Here is a 23377-nt window from a genome sequence, read left to right on the forward strand (position 1 = left end):
TGTATCCTTCCTGTCCATGATTTACAACAATAACTGTAGGGTAAAAGTTACAATATTGTACTAATAACACTGTCATGTATTGATACTATGACTAGTTACCAAGATACAGAGCACGATGAACATAACATGATAATGATAGTGAAGCCTGGAAGGGTTCATATCATAACTTGTGAGATCGTGCGTACGTTGCCCCGTGAGAGTTACCGTGGGCCTCCATGTGCCCAGGTGGGATGGTCAAAGTATTACACTAAAAGTGTGTCAAATGAGGAGTGACTGATACACATGTAATTAAGGTTTTTGAAATATGTAATTAAATTAAACACGATTCTTCATATAGTTATGCGAAGGATGGGAAGCATCGTGGTCTGGCACACACACACAAGCGCTGCAAATGTTGTGTGGACTCACTGGGTGGTTTGGAAGTGTTTATTTCCATTTATACTTTCGTAACTACAACCTATGGTATTTTTTCTTCGTGTTCATATATAATGAAGATAATGCAGAGTATAAAATGCCATATACAATATTTATACATAATGTCATCTATACAGCCGTACTATGACAGTGTGTGTTCGTGCGTGTGTTGCCTCGTGATAGTTAGAGTGAGCCCCCGTCCAGAAAGGACACTGTTCTAACCTCCAACACCGACTCAGGTGGGCTCGAGATTATGGTTTCCGAGTGTACCTGAACCTGCTCCAGTGCTTTTCAAGTCTGGTCATGAAAGAGCTCACACTCGGTGCCGTCACAACACTCTCTGGCAGATTGTTCCAAGAGTTTACAACTCTCACTCCGAAAAAGTTACCCCCCACAGTTTTCTGGACCTGCAGCTTCTTCAACCTTGAGCTGTGTCCCCTTGTGGGGCAAGCGTCCGCCAGTTCCAGGTAAGGACGCTCGAATGAGATTTTTATACACCTCAATTTGGTCTCCCCCTTGCACGTCTGTAGTACAAGGTAGGCAATTGCAAGGGCTCTAATCTTCCAGGGAAGCTGAGGTGCCGAAGTGCTGGCACCAGCCTGGTCACTCTTCTTTGGACATTTTCAATCAACTGACTGTCTCTAGCATACCTCAGGGACCAGACGGGGAAGTACCTCACTCTTGAAGATCGTGATGAGCGACGGAGAATCCAGATATCTAAACGACCTTCTTATACGACCTACTAGTTTCGTTGCTTGATTCATCTTCTCACAATGGCCCAAGAACCTAAGTTCCTTGTCGACATACACACCCAGGTTTTTTTCACATTCGGTCTCAATTAATGCAGTTTCTTCATCCTGTTGGGACCTGTGATACGCCTCCTTACTGTTGGGGGTGACCCAGGTGCATTCTTTTGCACTTCGTGACATTGAATCTTAGCAGCCTTTCTTCAAGCATTCTTGAAGCTCAGAAATATTTCTGTTGCTCTTCACAGTCTGTTTGGTTCTTAATTTCCCTAAATAACTTGGTATCATCCACAAACATTTGTATGGAGGAGTGTATAGTTTCTGGCATGTCATTTATGAAGCAAACAAACAACAACAAGCCCAATACACTGTCATGTGGTACCCAGCTTGTCACAGGTACACATGACGATTTCGTGCCATTAACCGCCACACACTCCTTGCGATCGTGAAGAAAGTCTCCGATCCATGCTCGAAATGCTGCTTCACAAAGAAGTGGTATACTGTATTTATAAATTAACTAGTTGCTACAATAAGTTGTATCCAAGATATTATTTCTTGTTTGTATCAGGGTCCGGATGACAAAGGCTGGAATTAAAGTAGCATAAAGTGGAAACTACAGATCAGTCTCTAAAGTGGAAAGGGGAAAGACAGTATAAGAGCCAAAAAAAATGTATTGCTAATTCTTTATGTTGGATCTAAATATTACACTTTTATATTCCTCTCGAAACTGAATAATCCAGATAAAAGATTTGAAAAACGAAAGGAAATTCGTCAACTAAGACTTTCACAGTCTGTAGAATCAGTGCAAAAGATGCCAAACATATGTGAACAGATTCCTAATCAGCGTACAGAAAAGCATGAATATCACCGTGATTGCCATCACAGGTTTATAATGAATTTGTCACGCCTCAAAAATGTCCCATCTGCTACACACACCATAAAAGCATCATGTTATTTTGGACCACACACAGATCACCTGGAGATAAGGGTATTTTCAAACTAGATAAAGAAGATCGGAAAAAATCTATTCTAGGTGAGTTTGGACAACAGGAGGAATTTGATGGGTGGAAGAAAGTTGTGAAAATAAAAGCGAAAACAAAATAAAAAACTTTTAATGAGAATAAGAGGTTATATTATGTATTTAAATGTGAAGAACAATATCACAATATCCAACGAAATTGAGAACTGCGAACCATACAGAAAAGCTAAATCAAGCTGAACTGAAAGAAGTACACAAAGTAGCATTTGCCGAGTTATGTATTGTGGCTGGTAACAAAATACATCAAGATAACATTTGTACTTCTACTTTTATCCTCTTCACCACTGATCGGCTCGTTAGCCGTTTGGGCAGTCGGTCACGTCTCTAATATGCACTGTTGGCAGATACTGGGCATGCACTGGCTCCTGAATATATCGGAACCTGCTCCAGTGTGGGTCAAGTCGGGCCTTGAAAGAGCTCACACTCGGTGCTGTCACAACACTCTCTGGCAGATTGTTCCAAGAGTTCACAATTCTCACTCTGAAAAAATTTGCCCTCACTGTAATCTGGACTTTTTGCTTCTTCAACCTTGAGGTGTGACCCTTTGTGGGGCGGACATCCACCAGCTCCAGGTATGTACAAACGACCGAGTAGTGCCCCTGAGATGTTTTTACATTTTGAATAGTCGCCCCTTGGCCGTTTGTAGTATTAGCCAGGTAATTGCAGGCGCCCCAATCTCTCTGGGTAACTAGGGTTCCATAGAGCAGGCACTAATCTGGTGGCCCTCCTTTCGACATTTTTAATCAATTGTCAATCTCTAGCATACCTCGGGGACCAGACGAGGTGACAGTACTCCAGATGGGGAAGCACCTCACTCTTGAAGATCGTGACGAGTGACGGACCATCCAGATATCTAAACGACCTTCGTATAAGACCTACTAGTTCTGTTGCCTCATTCGCCTTCTCACAATGGCCCGAGAATTTAAGTTCATTGTCGACATACACACCCAGGTCCTTTTTACACTCGGTCTCAATTAATACAGTCTCTTCGTCCTGTTGGGACATGTGATACAACTCTTTACTATTGGTGCGACTCAGGTGCATCCTTTTGCACTTCGACTTTGAATTTTAGCAGCCACTTCCTTGACCATTCTTGAAGCTCACAGAAATCTTTCTGTAGCTCTTCACAGTCTACATGTTTGGTTCTTAATTTCCCTAAATAACTTGGCATCGTCCGCAAACATTTGTATGGAGGAGTGTATAGCTTCTGGCATGTCATTAATTGAACAGATAAACAACAACGGGCCCAATACACCACATTCTGTTTGTGGTTAGCAAGGAGCGATGCATTTCGGGGTATATTCATAAACCCAGATCGCACGGTAATGCAGAGGGAACAACACAAAAAAATCCTGGAGTCCTTAAAGCAGAGGAGGGAGGGGTCGATGAGGAGCCGGGACGGACATACTTGGGCTATATGCAAGGGGCGAATAGTAGGAGCAAGAACGCCAGCACAGAACCAGGGGAAAACGGGATACCCGCCATCCGCTCAACCTCCCACCCAGGAGGAGGCGAGCCCCATGTAAACAATGTTATCTCTGACCACCCACAAACCACAAGGGATACAGTAAACGATGCAACTGCATTGAATGGAGGAGGGCCGGAGACAATACGAAGACCAGAGACATTACAAAGAACAATTTCCGGCTTGAAAGTCATGTACACTAAAACTGACACGTTCCTCGACAAGAGAGCGAGTTTGTAATACTACTGAGGGTACATCAACCCGATATAATAGGTGTTGTAGAACTGTTGTACAAAAACACGAGAATCAAAACGGAAGTAGGTGCGTTCAATATAGTTGGATATGACTTATTTACTAACCTTTCCCAAGAAACTTGCAAGGGTGTGGTTATCTATGCTAGGCAAGACCTTAGAGCCTGCCAGGTAAGGGTGCAGCGGGAGGATGTTTTCGAAGAATTAAAGTGGTGTAAAATTAAACTGAAGAGGAGAGACTCACCCATTGTCGGGTGTATCTCCAGATTCCCAAACTGTAGCGTAATAAACCAGAGAAATTTAAGAACGTTAATTGACAATGTAACTGTGCTAAACCCAAGCCACCTCCTTGTCAGGAGGGACTTTAATTATGGCGACATTGACTGGAGAAATAAATCCACGCCAAACGACCTAAATAATCCAGACACTCATTTCATAGAAACTTTGAGAGACAACTTTCTATTCCCACATGTTAAAGATCCAACTCACTACAGAGGGGAGCAAACACCCAAACCGCTGGACCTCATCATAAATAACGAAGAGGGTATGAGACAAAACTCACCAGAAGAGGGTTACATATAGGCAGAATATTTATAGTAGAAGGAATGTGAAGAGATAAGAGTTTGGTAGCGTGACTCGATGGTGTGGGGGTGACTACGTATAATAACACAGGCTCAGTACAAGTGTAGTATATAAAACACAAATGCGTGTTACAGCTTTATTTTACTAGTTGCATAGGGGGAATTAATGGGGGGATTCGTACACAGGGTATGGTAGACTATGATATGTTTTTACTTCACAAATCGAATGGGCACTTCACTAAGTCGATCGTTGGGAGGTTCGGGATCAATACACTTCTACCGCCTACACAGCCATCACTTACTGTTATACTTTGTGTTGACAGCACTCTGTCGATGGACCCGGCTGAGACCTCGTTGCCCTTCCTGAGCGGGACTAAAAACGTAGTTGCTGGCCTTCCTTGGTTATAAAACTCTCTCTGCCGAGAGAGGAGCTCCAGCCCCTATATATTGGAGGAGCCGGAGGGTGACCTCTCCTACTGAACTGGGTGTGTCTTGACCGGGTTGTTAGGTCAACAGGAGTGCTGGCTAATTAGCGGGTCCTTGAATTAACAAGGTCATGACGCCGGGTTGAGCTGATCAAGTGGTGGTGAGAATTCTGGTTCCCTTGGGTCAGGTCTGGACAGCTGTTTGCCCAGGTGTGGTCATGTCGCAGGTCAGTAGCGCTTTGTAATTATTACCGCCCGGGTGTGTCTTGGCCAGGTGTGGTTTCCTTAACACGGTTATATCGTAGGGTTACTCAAGTACTTAGGCCGGGGTCAGGTCTCTTGGGTCTTGGGGTATGTTAACCTGGTATGTGGTGGTACCACGAGGTCTGTGCCTAATCACTTATATGTGATGTAATTCTCTGGGCTGTAAGCTATGGTCTGATAATTATCAATCATTACAAGGGTATGGTGGCCAAGCTGGAACACATAGCCCCTGTTGGCACCAGTCACCACATAACGTTGTCCTTCAGATTTAACTCTTGCTTGGTTCATGACAAAACCAGGTCCAGGTTCAGTATTACAAAGGAAATTACGACGGGACGAGGGAAAAGATGAGGAGTATACACTGGCCTGACTTACTAAGGAATAAGAACACAGATGCTACACTGAATATCATAGCTAGTAAAGTAAACCATTCGATCGATAAATATAAACCTAAGCCCAAACCCAGTGCCTCCAGGAATACAAGTAGACCCCTACACATGACCCATGCAGTGTTCTGCAAAGTTAAGAAGAAAACTCAGGATTTTGAGATGTGGATTAGGACAAATGATGAGCAGGACAGGAGGATGTATGCCATATACAGGAACCAGGCAAAGTCAGAGTGTAGAAGGCTCAAAGAGTTCCAGAGGCAGATTGCTAGTGAGGTTACGACAAACCCAAAGGCGTTTTACCGCTACACAAAGTCGAAATTAAAAATGCGAGTAGGCATATCGGATCTGAGGCTTGAAGATGGTAGTTATGCAGATTCTGACCAGGATAAGGCGAAGGCGTTGATCTCTTTTTTTTCACCGGTGTTCACAGGAGAGGATGCGAACAATCTTCCTGTGTTTGAGGAAAGACGGTTTGACGCCGTGCTGACCCACATTGTGTTCGCGGACGAAGTTATAAGAAATAAACTATCAAAGCTAAAGATTCACAAGAGTCCCAGCCCAGATATGGTACACCCCAGTGTTAAGAGAACCGTGTAACGAGCTTGCGGAGCCCCTTTGAGATCCTGTTCTACAAATGCCTGGATGAGCAAAAGATACCCGATGGCTGGAAGATTATATGTAAATCCTATATTCAAGAAGGGCGACCGTCACTTCATGAATTATAGACCAGTGAGCTTGACCAGCATAGGTGCAAAGTAATAGAGAACATAGTAAGAGATGCCATGATGGAACATCTGCTACAAAACAACTTTGAAAAGGACTGCCAACACGGTTTTATGCCGGAAAGATCCTGCTTAACACAATTGCTCAAGGTACTAGATGTTTGGACTCAAATTCTAGAACAAGGTGGAAATATCGACAATAGATACTTAGATTTTACCAAGGCTTTCGACAGTGTACCCCATGAAAGGTTGAGAATTAAACTGGAGGGGTACGGGATTCGGGGAAGTGTCCTAGCGTGGATCAGAGATTTTCTGCATGACTGCAAACAGTATGTGGTGATAAATGGTACGAATTCATGATTGTGAAGCTTGGTGATCAATACAATTTGCACATTGAAAGGCTGCAAAAAATAAAAGTTTTCTAACTCAAAGTACAGAAGTTAGATTTTGATGACTAAGCTTGCCCGTCGTGCCCACAGTTTCTGTGTGGATGTCGGTCACACTAGAATAACCCGTTATAGTAATTCAGTCTTTCGTTATCACAGCCAAACTGCGGAATGCTTTGCCTTTTGTGCTTCAATCCTCTTACAATCTGTCTCACTTTAAGAAGTTGGCATCTTCGTGTGTCGGTGTCCTGTGCCCGGGTGGGTCATTCTCCATAAAAAAAAAAAAAATACAGTACTCTGAAAAATAAAGTCCTTTATAATTTCCTTCAGGCGGCTTCGGCGTTTGTCATGGCGTAATAATAAATAGAAGCTGTGGGTAAACACTGACTAATCGCACTTTGCACCGAACTCTTTAGTGATGCCACATTATAGGAATCACTGTACTTGAGTAAATCTGAGCTATTCCCCATCTTTAAAAATTTATACTACGAGTGGTGAAGGAAACAACGGGAGAGAGAGAGGGAAAGGAGTGATCTCACTGACAGCAATGGAGAACTCCCAGACTTGTTATATGGCGGTACCACGCACACCCACCCACCCTAATGGTAGTCCCACCAACTACCCACACCCACATTATGAAAGCCAAAAACACCCAAGATCAATGAAGAGGGTCTTCCGCAGCCTCCACCACTTGCCCTCCAGATTCAAGCAACCTTATGAATGAAGTAGCACCCAGGTCACGGACTTTCCCAGGTTTACACGTTAAATTTTCCCCCTAACTCGGGGTGACTGACTCACTTGACTGGCCACACTAAGAGGACAACAAAAAGATAATGAACACTGAACTAAGGGTTTGTACTGTACCTTGTCTGGGGTAAACTTTTTTTTTTTAAACGGGAATTGGCCCACCCGGGCGCAGGTCAAACGACCCACAACGGAGCCAGGGGGGCGAGAAAAAAAAAGAACGGAAAAAATTGTAAATATAGAAAAAAAGGTTATACTGTATTAATCTACACCACGAAGATGCCGGAAAACCAGCTTTTTAAAGTGAGACAGATTGTAAGAGCATGGAAACACAGAAGAAGGCAGAGCATTCCACAGTTTGGCTGTGTGAGGAAAGAAGGAGGTACTATGTTGTGTTCTGACCTCACTAGGAGAAAGGTCACGGCAGGGTTAGCTCCCGAGGGATAATTATCAGATATGGCCAGTGCTATGTGCGGTCTTGGTTGTGTGAGTTTGTTGACCAAACTGGAGTGGTCCATGGAAGAATTGGCGAGGGCCAAGGAAGAAATTGAGAGGGCCACGTTGGAGAACCTGAAATTAAAGGAAGAGCTGGCGAGGTTAAACGGGGAGGCTGGACAGGGAAAGCCAGTGTCTGACGTAAACTCAAGCGAGTGGAAAGTTGTGAGGAGTGGGAGGACCAAGCTGGTGGTGAAGAAGTACACCAAGGATACGACAACAACGACAACAACAGCTAAGTGTACCAACTCGTTCAGTCCCTTGATAGACGAATTGGTCGTTAGTACAGTCAGGGAAAGGGATGACAAGGAAGGTATAAAAACTTTAATTGTTGGTGACTCACAGGTAAGGTACTTGGACAGGGCCTTTTGTGGTAAAAACAAAAATAGGATGAGGGTGTGTTTGCCAGGAGCTGGGGTGGGGGATATAATTGACAGGATGGACAATATCATGTCTGGTAATGGGAACAAACCCATTATCTGCCTCAGTGCAGGAGGCAATGATATTGGCCGGTGTAGGAGCGAGGAGCTTCTTGATAAGTTCAAGGCAGCTATAGATCGTATTAGGTCTAAGGGAGGGATCCCTATCATATGCGGTGTCCTGCCTAGAAGGAGAGTTGGCCGTGAATGGTTGTCAAGGGCGGTTGGTGTCAACGACCGTCTTGACAGATATTGCAAGTCAATATCGGTCCCATTCATTGACAACTGGGACAATTTCTACGGCAGAAGGGACCTTTATGCTAGGGATGGAATGCACCTGTCTCGGGATGGGGTGGCAACCCTGGCTGGGTCTCTAGAGGGGGCAGTTCAAAGGGTATCGAAGTCTTTAAACTGCTAGGGAACATATGGGCACGGGGGTGGGGGAAACTGCAGTGAAAGCGGGTAAACAAAGTAAAAGATTACAGGGAAATAGTGTTAGGAATGATGACAAAACTAAATTAAACAGGGAGTTTAAAACTAAACGCGGTAAAGGGAGGACTCAGAACACGACTAACTTAAATGTCTACTACGCGAACAGTAGAAGTATGAGAAACAAAATGGATGATATTAGGGCCTTGGTAGGTACCGAAAAAATCGATATAATAGCATTCACTGAAACATGGATCAACCTAGACCCACGTGAGTTGCAGGTCGAATACCAAATTGCGGGTTACAAATTGTTCCATACCGATAGGCAGACCAGGAAAGGAGGTGGAGTAGCAATCTATATTAGGGATAATCTGAAGTGTGAAATAAATAAGGAAATAAAAACTGAGCGGAATACAGAAACAATTTGGATAGAATTAAGCGACGGTAGGGAAAAATTAATCACAGGAGTAATATATAGACCTCCCAATCTTGATAGAGTCAATGAGCGACTTATCTGGGATGAAATGCGCAGGGCTTCCATTCACAACAAGTCTGTATAGTCGGCGACTTTAACCTTGGCCAAATAGATTGGACTGACCTTACGGGTAACTCAGAATCAGAGGATTTTCTCAAGACGATCCAAGACTGTTTCAAGTCAACATATAACTGAACCCACACGGGGTAATAATATACTCGATTTAGTTCTGTCGAACAGAGAAAACGTCATTAGCAATGTCGAGGTAGGGAACGAGCTTGCAAACAGCGATCACAAAGAAATTAGATTCCAGTTAGATTTTCAGGGCAGACATAAGGAAAATTCCACTGAAGTACCAGATTTCAGAAGGGCAAACTTTGACAGTTTAAAGAGGCAGCTGAGAGAGGGGGGTGTCGCGCTTGGCCGTGAACCTGACAGATGACACCGACCTGATAACGAGATCTGAGATTGCTGAGTTCCACGACAATTTAAATAATGAGTTACTTAATGCACAAAGGCAGAACATACCATACAAAAAACTCAGATCAGACAACAATGACCCTAAGTGGATAAATAATTATTTAAAGAACATCAATGGCCAGAGGAAGGCTATAGGTAGAAGGATAAAACGTGGCGAAATTTACCTCCAGGATTATTATAAGATATTGGCGAGTAGGTTTAAACCCGAGATAAGGAAAGCCAAGAGGAATAATGAGGTAAGGATAGCAAGGGAGGCGAAGACAAACCCCAAAAGATTCTACCAAATGTATCAAACTAAAACACGAGAAAAGATTGGACAAATATGGTCAGATACCGGCGAGCTAACTGTTAACGACGGAGAAATGAGCAATAATCTGAATAAATATTTTTCAACAGTATTCACCACCGAAAATTTAAACATGATATCCGAGGCACCGACTCTATTCAGAGATAGTGAAGAAATCAAATTAAGCGAGATAGTAGTGACTAGTAACGATGTTAGTAAGCAAATAGACAAACTAAAGCCTAATAAGTCACCTGGTCCCGATGAGATATTTGCCAGATTATTAAAGGAATGTAAGGAAGAGCTTAGTATGCCCTTAGCAAAGTTGTGTAACATGTCCTTAAAAACAGGTGTAGTACCAGAATCCTGCAGGATAGCGAATGTAATACCGATTTTCAAGAAGGGGGATAGATCACTATCCTCTAGCTACCGCCCAATCAGTCTAACATCAATAGCAGGCAAATTACTGGAAGCAATCATTTCAAACTCTATTCGAAATCACCTGGAGAAGAACAGATTGATCAATGATTCCCAGCATGGCTTCACAAGCGGACGTTCTTGTCTAACTAATCTATTAACATTCTTTTCATCAGTTTTCGAATCGGTGGACGAGGGGCACAATTATGATGTGGTATATCTAGACTTTAGCAAAGCCTTCGACAGAGTCCCCCACGAAAGACTAATTAGAAAGGTAGAAGCACATGGCATCAAAGGTAACATCCTTAAATGGATTAGGGCGTGGTTACAGGACAGGAAACAGCGAGTGAGCATTAAAGGCACTAAGTCCCATTGGAGCAACGTCACAAGTGGAGTTCCCCAAGGCTCAGTACTTGGACCATTATTATTTATTATATACATAAACGACATAGATATCGGCATAGACAGCAACATAAGTAAATTTGCTGATGACACAAAATAGGACATGTTATTAAATCTGACGAGGACTCCGCAAAACTACAGGAAGATCTAAACAAATTTTTCGAATGGTCTGAAAAATGGCAGATGAAATTCAACATCGACAAATGTAAAGTACTCAGTATAGGAGATGTAAACAGGGAAACCAGATACCAGATGAACAACGATGCCATAGAGAAATCCGACTGCGAGAGAGATTTAGGAGTAATGATAAGCAGGAACCTTAAGCCAAGTAAACAATGTGTTTTTGCTCATAACAAGGCTAATAAAGTACTTGGGTTCATATAGAGGAGTGTTAGTTACAAGACTAGCGAGGTCATCCTAAAACTGTATCTTGCTCTTGTGAGACCACACCTGGATTACGCAGTTCAGTTCTGGTCACCGTATTACAGAATGGATATAGAATCATTGGAAGGATTTCAGAGGAGAATGACAAGACTAATCCCGGGCATTAGGAGCCTTGAGTATAGAGACAGGTTAAAGCATCTTAATTTGCACTCCCTCGAGAGACGTAGAGCGAGGGGCGACCTGATAGAGGTGTATAAGTGGAAGTCAGGGCTAAACAAAGGGGACATTACAAAGGTACTCAAACTATCCAACCAGGAGCGAACTCATAACAATGGTTTTAAATTAGACAAATTTAGATTTAGGCGTGATATAGGTAAACACTGGTTTGGAAACAGAGTAGTGGATGAATGGAACAAGTAACCAAATATCATCATTAACTCGAATACGCTGAATAGCTTCAAACATACGTTGGATGCTTATATGAGCAATAGGGGTTGGGTGTAAACGGGACTGCCCAGTATGGGCCAATAGGCCCGCTGCAGTTTCCTCCATTCTTATGTTCTTATGTTCTTATAACGGGTTATTCGCGTGTGACCGACATCCACAGAGAAACGGTGGGCACCACGAGCAAGACGTGTGTTACGAACCCACTGCCTTGCCGGCGGTACACAGGATGCCAAATCCACCGAACATTGCCCGTTAAAGTACCTGGAAAAGAGACAGAGTGAAGCAAAAACTTTGCGGCGAAGAGAAAGGGAAGAGAGATTGTCGACTAAAGGAGGAGAGTTAATAAGACGAAATGCCTTTGATTCCACCCTATCTAATAGTTGGACAGAAGAAGAGCCACCCCAGATATGAGAGCAGTACTCCAAGTTAGGACGAATGAATCACTTATATACTTGGAGCAACTGCTCAGGAGTGAAGTAGCTGCGGCATCTGTACAGCATTCCCAACTTTCGGGAGGCAGCTTTAGTTATACTAAGGATGTGTGATTTCCAGGACATATTGAAGGAAATGGTGAGGCCAAACATATTTATTTCAGAATTTGGGAGGATGATAGCGTCCTGAAATGTAATTGCTGGGAGATCGTCTAAATTACAAAGTGTAATTGGTAAATATTGAGTTTTATTACTATTGAACTTAACCAAGTTTGTACCTCCCCATTCAGAGATGCTGCACAGATCCGCGTTGATAGAAGTAATGATATCAGTTCTAGAAACAGATCTAGTTTGAGAGTTAGGAGAAAGGGGAAAATGTCAGGAAGAGTGAAGAGTAGAATCATCAGCGTAAGAATGGATAGAATTAGTTGTAGTGTGAAGTAAATCATTGATAAAAAGAAGGAAGAGAGTTAGTGAAAGAACTGAACCCTGTGGGACGCCACTACTGGTAGAGAAAGAGCGAGAAATCGATCCCTCGACAACAACTGCCATGGATCGGTTCTCAAGGAAGCTAGAGATGAGAAAACAAAGAGGGGGAGAGAAACCAAAAGAGGGAAGTTTAGATAGCAAAGACTTGTAAAGGAATAACTTACAATTCAGGTGTGCAAGAATGTTTCCTGCTGGTATTATCATGACCCCCGGGCCCCACCCTTCCCCTGCAGCAGTGAGTGGGGTTCACACTCGCTCGGATTTAATCCCATCCCCTGCAGCAGTGAGTGACGTTCACACTCGCTCGGATTTAATGACCACTCGGATATAAGTCGTACAGAAAACGATTAACTGGGCCCCCGGGGGTACTTTAAATGACCCATATATACATATACATATATATATATATATATATATATATATATATATATATATATATATATATATATATATATATATATATATATATATATATATATGCAAATAAATCACTGTAGGTGCGCGTGATCCAGGTATATGCTGATAACCACAAGGAAAAAGAAAACACGAAGTTCCCAAGCGCTTTCGTGTAATTCACATCTTCAGGGGTGAGTACAGACTAAGTAGAAGTTCAGAACAAGTTATATATATATATATATATATATATATATATATATATATATATATATATATATATATATATATATATATATATATATATATATATATATATATATTTCAGAGGAGAGTGAGATCAAGTCCACAGAGGTCAAGTATCTTTACCTGTAATATGTTTACCTGTAATATGTTTTACTTAGGCCAGACAGGTAAAGATCTTGTAACTAGACTTAACAACACAAATATAGTGTTAGGACAAGTCAGGAATCCAATGCTTTGTTTGTTCATTTGAGGATAATAAACATTGCATTGACTGGGATAATGCCTCCTCAATATTACCTTGTAATTCAATTGGCAGTAGGAACATTATAGAATCTAGTCTAATTAAACATACCGAATCCGTTCACATGAATTTGAGTAATGTTGTTCAAATTGGACAATTTTGTAATTTAGAAGATTTGTAACCAGGTGAGAAGGTTGGGTCAGTTTCTCCCTCTGACCTGACTACCGACCGCTGCGGTGCTTTGTGAGATTATAGGGTCATTACCTATATTTGACCTCTGTGGACTTGATCTCCTCCTCTGTACATATATATATAACTTGTTCTGAACTTCTACTTAGTTTGTACTCACCCCTGAAGCTGTGAGAATGTACGTGTTACTCTTTATGTTTATTTTCTATATATATATATATATATATATATATATATATATATATATATATATATATATATATATATATATATATATATATATATATATATATATATATATATATATATATATATATATATATATATATATATATATATATATATATATATATATATATATATATATATATATATATATATATATATATATATATATATACTAGCGGAATCGGCTCTTTCGCTCGGCCACGGTAGGACGCCACCCTCCGGGAGGCTCAAATCGTCTCACTGTAGTGCATTAAGGTAGACCGCATTTTTGGTTTTGCCATTAGCAGCAAGTAGGTACAGACTTTTGCCAGTTCCCTCTCTGGAGCATCCAACATAGAACTGTCCATAAGAGAAGCAAGGAAACACCAGGCTTAGGCCAACCATCTTTAGGGACTGTCCCTGGCTTTTGTAGATGGTCATGGCAAAGCTCACTTTAACCGGGAAATGAAGTTGCTTGAACTCAAATGGCAGGTCAGTGGTGATGAGAGGTATCCTTGGTATAAACACGTCCTTTCCTTTAGCTTTTCCTGTCAGTATTGTAGCTTCCAATACATGTGGCATCATGTTCTTCACCACCAGTCTTGTGCCAATGCAGAGGATTGGTGGTGCAAGATTTCTTAAGAGCATTATAGGAGTTCCAATCTTGAGAGTAAGGTGGTGAGGAGGCATTCCAGCGGGCTCCACAAAATTAAGGAATTCTGTAGGGTACTGGACTGCTTGGTCCTTGGCGATTACTGTATCAACAGATTTGAAAGAGGTCTCACTGCCTGGAAGCTGTCTAAGTAGAGTCATGTTGATTTCAGCCACTGTTTCATTTTTTGGTGCCAGAATTGCACGTTCACGCAGCCACTTGTGATCCTTGTAGTGGTGGATAATGTTTGGGTAGACCATGTTAGTCAGCTCAGTTGAGGACTTTACAACATTTCCACATCCTTGAAGAATAATTATTTGTCCTTCTGAATCAACAGGGAAAGTTCCATTCCCAATCTGTAGTAGAAGGTTTGAAAACCGTCCAGCATCCTGATCTCCTTGTAGATGTACTCTCATGTTTGTGGATAGGGTGAGTGTTTGAACACTTCTCCAAAGGTATGATGCCTTGAGGCACGCATTCAGTTCATCAGCTGGAGTGCTTCGAGGAATGACAGGTAGGGTCTGGCGAAAGTCTCCAGTAATGACCATTGTAATGCCACCCATGAGATGGTCATTTTCTCGTATGTCTTGCAAGGTCCTGTCCAATGCTTCAAACGCTAACTTGTGTGCATTCATCCCAGACTATGAGGAGGCATTTTTCTTAGAGTTTTGCCTTTGCTGATCCTTTTTTGATGTTGCACACTGGATTCTCATTGTGAGCGAGGTTGAGAGGCAGTTTAAAAGTTGAGTGTGCAGTACGTCCTCCTTCTAGTAGTGTTGCAGCAATGCCTGAGGATGCCACAGCAAGAGCAATTTTCCCCTGATGGCGTACTTTTGGCCAACAGAAGCTTGATCAGGAATGTTTTTCCTGTCCCGCCAGGTGCATCAAGAAAGATCATACCTCCCTGCTCCGCTTGTATCGCTTGCAAGATCTATTCATAAGCATTTGCTTGCTCAGGCACCAGGTGGGGCTCATTTTCTTCAAAAAAAACATTCACCAGAATTTCAACTGAGTAGTCTGTCTCTCTGAGCAACTCCCTGTTTGCAGCTACTGGTTCTTCTCGGTTTGGAGAAGGCAATCCAAAATCAGTCAGGTTTTTTCCGCATAGCTCCATCACTTTGTCTTCCAGCATGATCAGAGCCCTGTTGAACATGTCATCCATGAACTCAATCTCTTGACCAGGATGTTCTCCTCTTGCTTGATGAAGCAGATACTCTGAAAGACTTTCTTGGTGGTTTTCCAGAGCTGGCTTGGGTTGGAAAGTTCACATGTAACAATCATGATGGCAAACAGGTTCTTCATTCTCATTGGCGATTGAATAGCTGCTGCCTCTTCTAATGTGTCATTCCAGTGACCATCATCTTGCAGTAGGCCAAGAAGATTGCACGCTTCCTGATAGGTTCTGCATACTTGTCCATTCACTGTCTTGAGTGCTGCATATGATGTTGGACCACGGATGTGGTGCAAAAGTAGTCTCAAACAATAGTATCCAAAGTTGTTGGGGTGAACCGTGTAGACACGTCCCAAAGGATTGCCTGACTTTATCCCTGGATATCCTTCAACATCGGATCCTTGAGCTCTTCTCTGGAATTTTTTCATTCAGGATTGCCATATGTAGAACTTGGGTACGTCAACATACAGGAGTATTTGAAAAAAAAAACTCTTCTTCCTGCAAAAGCTTAAAGAATGCAGTGAGAGTCGTATCAGCAGGATTTGCCATTTGATTTTGGAGAGACTCTTCTGTCCATTTTCCAGGTGAACAGCCAGATGAACGACTGTTGGACATCGTTCGTGTATGGGAAGACTAAAAATTCTCCATGGGGCTTCATTGCTGGATATATAACGGCACTGCTGAAACTGTGTCACGTCATCATGATTTCAATCCTTTTCCAATGCAAAGATCGCTTGGTCAGAGCCTTTGTTGACGTATTTGCAAATATACTTGATGGACTTGACTGAATTGCAGAACTCCACATTGTCGCAACACTGCTGTAAAATCTCCATCGCCTGACGCTCTTCTCCTGTACTGAGGATACCCATCTTCTCCACCCTGAGTATCCTTTATCAGGTCTTTTGGGAAGTTTTTGTTGTAACGTCCATCTTTCATGCAGGGAGAGTGTTTGTTGAATGGTCCACATGGCCCATGAATCATTTGCTTCTTGATGATCTCATAGAGAAAATGGATCTTCTTCTGGATCATCAGGAAACTCTGCTCACATACAGTTGTCAATCATGTTCGGTCGAAGTTTCTCTTTCATCTGTGTCAAAATGGTGTAGCTTTTTTATTGGCGACCTGGGTAATGGTAAGCATGCTTGCCTCGTCAGCAGACCCGGGTTTGGATCCCAGAGAAAGGTGAACAAACAGACAGACAGACGTCTTTTGTTTATATATATATATATATATATATATATATATATATATATATATATATATATATATATATATATATATATATATATAACAACATCCATCATCACTACATATCGGTAAAGTAGTTCTGAGATTCTCGTGGGGACACACACAAACAAACAAACACACAGACCTTTTTCTTTGTTTATATATATATATATATATATATATATATATATATATATATATATATATATATATATATATATATATATATATATATACACATATATATAGTCGTGATTTTTATAATTATTTTCTCATAAAGAATTTCAAACAAAAGTATAAATCGTAGTACATTTAGTTAACCCAAAATTTTGATAAGCAATAACTTACAATGTATGATAACACACTTTCACAGAAGTACTGAGGGTCTGTCCAAACGAAACTGAACTTTTAAATATGCGCCAGCGAGCCTGCGCAACATGCTCGCGACGGTGATTTGATTTGATTTTGCTGCTTGCGGCTTTATTGTGCCCACACTCATCCTGTGAGCGGTAGCGCAAAAGGATTACAGAGGGGTTTACAAAGGGTCATAATTAACCCCCGTTGTCAGGATATTATGGCACTGAAAGTTACACAGTATTTCATTTACATTATTTGTTTAGTTCTATACATAAGTAACTTATTCACAAATGCGGAGTACAGGCGTGTGAGGTAGTATGTCTGGCCTCACACTTTGTTATTCACATTTACGTGGGAGGTATTCAGCCACATTGCGTATTTGGTTCTGTAAATGAGAATTGATATAGTTACTAAGTGCAAAAAGTGGATACAATCTTAATATGTCGGCTATCTTGCCATTAGAGATGAAGTGTTGTGCCATTTCAATACAGTGTGCTTGGACCTGTCCCTGAAAGGTTCTATCTTCACACAGTCGAGATTTGTAGTAGTGTGGCCATATGTATGGCCACACACTTTACATTTAGTTTTGTTTACATCTGCTTGAGGAACATACTGCCAAAGGTACTTATGTCCTAACCTTAATCTAGCGGTTACAACATCTTGTAATCTAGTGATCTTGTTACTTGCTCCATATACATGTTTCACTTGATACATCTCATCATGGTAACCTATGGATCGACTAGTGCCTGTTTGCACTTGTCTACTTGCGTCAAACTCATCAATAAGTTCTTTCCTAAGCCTGTTTGCACTTGTCTACTTGCGTCAAACTCATCAATAAGTTCTTTCCTAAGGGAGTGCCGTGTTGTGGTGACCTTGATCCTTAGTCTAACACTAGCCGCATCACGTTACGCCACGTCAATTAGTCATCGAGTTACACGCGGTAGAGTGAACGTGTGTTTAGTGCACTTGGCGATTTGTTGCAAGTTGAACAATGAAGGATCTTGAAGAGTAACGTTTGGCGGAATTGTTTCAAATTCGGAAAACTTTTAAGGAGACTTTTCAAATGTTGCAACAGGCTTATGGGGAGGATTATTTGAGCCGTACACAATGTCACGTGTGGTACCAGCGTTTCAATAAGGGAAGAACATCCACCGGAGACGATCCCAAATCTCGACGTCAGAGTCGCTCAAATGTGGAGGTGATGCTGATCGTCTTTTTTGATTGGAAGTGCGTTGTTCATCATGAGTTTGTTCCACGTGGTCAGACAGTCAATAAAGAGTTTTACTTGGAGGTCCTGAAGCGTTTGAGGGAGGCAGTGCGAAGGAAGAGGCCTGAGGCGTGGACAAACAAGACCTGGATGCTGCACCAGTGCTCAAGTGTCACTTTTTTTTTTTTTTTTTTTTTTAGGTTAAGGTGGGGAAAGGGATGGCATTGGGCTCAAGGCACAGCCAGACATTGAGGATGGAGAAGTCACAACATATAGTCGTGGGGGGAAAGGTTGAAAAGAAATTAATGAGTTAAACAGAGGGGGACGACACCCTTGTTTTACATATTACAGAGTTTGTTGGCTAACTAAGCTAACCTAGGATTTAGAATGAGGTTGCACAATGGTTATGAAGAGACAATGACCAGATTGATTTACAATTACAAGTTTATTAACATCTTATACTGTATTACGTTATGAACTCACTTGATTGTGACTTGTTAAATGTGAATTTATATCATCTAAGTTTTAATCTAAGGTGACTACTGTGGCGGACATAGATGGGTCGCGGGTTGGGTTGTTGTGGTGCGGGCAGACTCCGGGGCCACCAGGCGGGGTCTCCTCCGTTGATGTTCCCCCGCGTAGGTGGTCTGGCTGTGGTGGTCGTCCAGGATGGTCCTGCAAACCTTCTTCCCTAGGCGATGGAACCCGAAGTCGAGGGCCTCTGTTTTTTATTTCTTAGGCGGATGGTTTTACCGTTCCTGGTAGGGTGGCGCTTGGCCACTGGCTGATCTCAAAACACTTGTTTTGAAGCTCTGTATTGTTGTAGTCTAGTCTTCCTGAGTGTGACGAGTGGTGGCGATGAGTACTCCAACACAGGCCTCACCAGCGCCTTGTACAGGTGAACTTAGTATCTTCTCAGGCATCAATTTAAAACGTTTTAATTTGGCTGCGGCGACTTTTGGCTTTATTTAGTCTGTCCTTCGGGGAATGATGCCTGTCCGGAGAAATGATGAGGCCGAGCAACCTGCCTGTTTAGAGTACTCAATCTTCGTCGTCGATCATCAATGGGACCGGCTTGAATTTGGCTATGGGTATGACCTCAAATTTCGTTTGTTTGTTTTTTATTTTCCATTTATTTTCATACTCCGAGATCTCCTATTACCCGAGCAGTGAGTCGCGCCATCCTTGCTGTGGACCTCCTGGGCAGGCAGGACGATCTGTGTTACATAGTCGGCACATGACGTACTCGCTGCTGACGATTGGGGGTGGCAGGTCAGCCGTGTAAAGGGTTGGTGAGAGATGAGCCCTGGAGGCACGCCGCTCGATAGTGAGGAATTTTTCTCAAAATGTTCTTGCATCTTTGATTTTGGCTCTGCGGTCCACAATGAAGCTATACACAGCAGGCGCGTTGTCAGATTTTCGGGCCCCAGTTGTGGGCGATCTTATACTGCAGCCCCTGCGTGCCAAACTTTGTCAAACGCTTTTGCTGACGTCCTCAGTACTATAATATTGCACTGCAGGCGGCTGGGGTCATGCATTGGCGATCTGCTCGTAGGCCTGAGCCATGGAGTGTGGATGTGCCTTGTATTGCCGCGAAGCCGAACTGGCGGGATTATGCACGTCTTCGTCCCCGATACATCCGCAATCGCTTGTTGACTATTTTTTCGAAGATTTTGGCAGGTACCTCTAGCAGCGATATTGGTCGAAAGTTTTCGACTTTGTTTGGAGGCTTCCTGCTTTTTGGTATGAGGCGAATAACGGCAATTTGAATATCTTAGGGAGTATCCAGAGGCGAGGCAGGCGTTGCATATATGAGCAAGCCTCTCTTATCATGTTGTCGGGGAGTTGAGCCAGGATCTTCTTGTTAATGTGACTTTTGACCAGGTGATTTGTTTTCAAACCCTTTTATGACGGCTGATCTGCAGGAACTATGTACCCGTCAGGTAGCTTGCGTCAACCAGGCTATGAAGTCAGCCCGTGGAGTGGCTGGAGCAGGTGCTGATGGTCGGTAACTGACCTAAAATGTCCTCCAAACTCCCCTGTCGAAGCCCTCGTCTCCTGTTCACTGATGGTAAAGATCTTTCGTAACACGCCGTGTAGTTGTTCTTGGTTTTCTTCCTCGAATATTTTTACGTTGTTTTGGTCGAGCAGGTAAGGGACCGTGCTAGAGGTGGAACCCATCAGTCGCTTGATCCCTTTCCAGAAGGCAGCAGAATCGCGGTAATTGTTGGCTGCCTCCCACACCAAGGCGGCCCACTTTTGTTCATGTAGACGTTTGCTCTCGTGCTGGATGTCCGTCTGTAGCTCTCGGTACCGGTCTCTCAGCTCCTGCGTCCACCCGCGGATACTGGCTAGCTGTCTCACGTGAGCGTACTGGACACTGAGCTGCCTCAGCTGGTGACTAGTGTGAGGATGGGGAATGGTCCTGTAACTGGTGGTCGGGATGTTGTTGTCTATCTCCGTCTTCACATCCTTATACCATTGTTCGACCCCTTATCAGTGACTTTTTGGCGAAGCACGAGACGACTATCGTTCCCCAGCCACCCTACTCTCCGGATTTGGCCCCTGCGGACTTCTTTTTTTTGTTCCCAAAGTTGAAATCCACCCTGAAAGATCGCCGATTTCAGACGATAGAAGAGATAGAAGAAAATTCACTACAAGACCTGCGCACCATCCCTCAAATCGCGTTCCAGGACGCGTTCTAGAACTGGAAAAAACGTTGGGAGCGGTGTATCAACAGTGGAGGGGAGTGCTTTGAAGGAGACAAGTCTGATTAAGTTGTAAGCAAAGCAATAAATTTTTTTTTTAAAAAGTTTGGTTTCTTTTTGGACAGACCTCGTATATATGTAATCTCACTAGTAATATCTACCGACAAATTATGACTCATAAAACTACAGAATTTCATGTGTCACCGCTGCTCAGTAGGGAACACGGCATCACCTGTCACCGTTGCTCAGTAGGGAACACGCCGTCACTTGTCACCGTTGCTCAGTAAAGAGTAAGAGTAAGTAAAAGAAGTAAAGAAAAGAATAAGTAAAAGAAAGAAGTAAGAATAAGGAATATAAATAAGTAAAGGGTAAATAAAAGGTAAACAAACAGGCTCCCTTTGTTATAGTAAGCGAGCCAGACAGAGCCACACCACAATAAGAGCCAGACAGCGCCACACCACAATAAGAGCCAGACAGTGCCACACCAGATTGAGCCAGACAGCGCCACACACCCAAAAAATGAGCCAGATCATGTCACATCACACTAAGAGCCAGACAGTGTCACACCACAGTAAGAGTCAGTCAGTGCCACACGACAGTAAGTGAGCCAGACAACGCCAGTCAACAGTGAGTCAGAAAGTGCCACACCACAGTAAGAGCCAGACAGTGCCACAAAAAGTGAGCCAGACAGTGCCACACTACAGTAAGAGTCAGTCAGTGCCACACAACAATAAGTGAGCCAGACAGTGCCACACTACAGTAAGATCCAGACAGCGACACAAAAGTGAGCCAGACAGTGCCACACTACAGTAAGAGTCAGTGCCACTACAGTAAGAGTCAGTCAGTGCCACACAACAATAAGTGAGCCAGACAGTGCCACACTACAGTAAGATCCAGACAGCGACACACCACAGTAACTGAGCATGACAGTACCACACCACAGTAAGAGCCAGTGCCAAGCCACAGTGAGCCAGACAGTGCCACACCACAGTAAGAGCCAGTGCCAAGCCACAGTGAGCCAGACAGTGCCACACCACATTAAGAGCCAGACAGAGCCACTCCACAGTAAATGAACCAGGCAATGCCACACCACAAAAGATCCAGACAGTGCCACACCACAGTAAGTGAGCTAGACAATGGCACACCACAGTAAGTGAGCCAGACAATGCCACACCACAGTAAGACCTAGACAGTGCCACACCACAGCAAGTGAGCCAGACAGTGCCACACCACAGTAAGTAAGCCAGTCAGTGCCACACCACTGTAAGAGCCAGAGACCGTCACACCACAAGAGCCAGACAGTGCCACACCACAGTAAGAGAGCCAGACAATGCCACACCACATTAAGAGAGCCAGGCAATGCCACACCACAGTAAGAGCTAGACAATGCCACACCACAGTAAGTGAGCCAGACAATGCCGCACCACAGTAAGAGCCAGACGGTGCCGCACCACAGTAAGTGAGCCAGTCAGTGCCACACCACTGTAAGAGCCAGAGACCGTCACACCACAAGAGCCAGACAGTGCCACACCACAGCAAGAGAGCCAGACAATGCCACACCACATTAAGAGAGCAGATAATGCCGCACCACAGTAAGTGAGAGCCAGACAGTGCCACACCACAGTAAGTAAGCCAGTCAGTGCCACACCACTGTAAGAGCCAGAGACTGTCACACCACAAGAGCCAGACAATGCCACACCACAGTAAGAGAGCCAGACAATGCCACACCACATTAAGAGAGCCAGACAATGCCGCACCACAGTAAGTGAGCCAGACAGTGCCACACACCACAGTAAGTAAGCCAGTCAGTGCCACACCACAGTAAGAGCCAGAGACAATCACACCACAAGAGCCAGACAGTGCCACACCACAAAAATGAGCCAGATAATGCCACACCACAGTAGGAGTCAGACAATGCCACACCACAGTAAGAGCCAGACGGTGCCACACCACAGTAAAGCCAGACAGCACCACACCACAGTAAGTGAGCCAGACTGTGCCACACCACTGTAAGAGAGCCAAACAGTGCCTCACAACAGTTAGAGCCAGACAGTGCCGTACAAAAGCAAGTAAGAGAATCAGACAGTGCCACACCACTGTAACTGAGCCAGACAATATCCGCCACAGCAAGAGCCAGACAGTGCCATATTGCAGTATGAGAGCCAGACAGTGCCATATTGCAGTATGAGAGCCAGACAGTGC

General features: G+C 43.3%; 1 protein-coding gene across 1 annotated transcript in view; it reads right to left on the reverse strand.

Annotated features, from left to right (window-relative positions):
* Positions 1-23377, reverse strand: part of LOC121880135 — a 134464-nt gene that overhangs the window by 97111 nt on the left and 13976 nt on the right. The gene's annotated exons all lie outside the window — the stretch shown is intronic.

This window comes from Homarus americanus, unplaced genomic scaffold (assembly GCF_018991925.1).
Source record: "Homarus americanus isolate GMGI-L3 unplaced genomic scaffold, GMGI_Hamer_2.0 scaffold30108, whole genome shotgun sequence".
Classification (NCBI taxonomy): Eukaryota; Metazoa; Arthropoda; class Malacostraca; order Decapoda; family Nephropidae; genus Homarus; species Homarus americanus.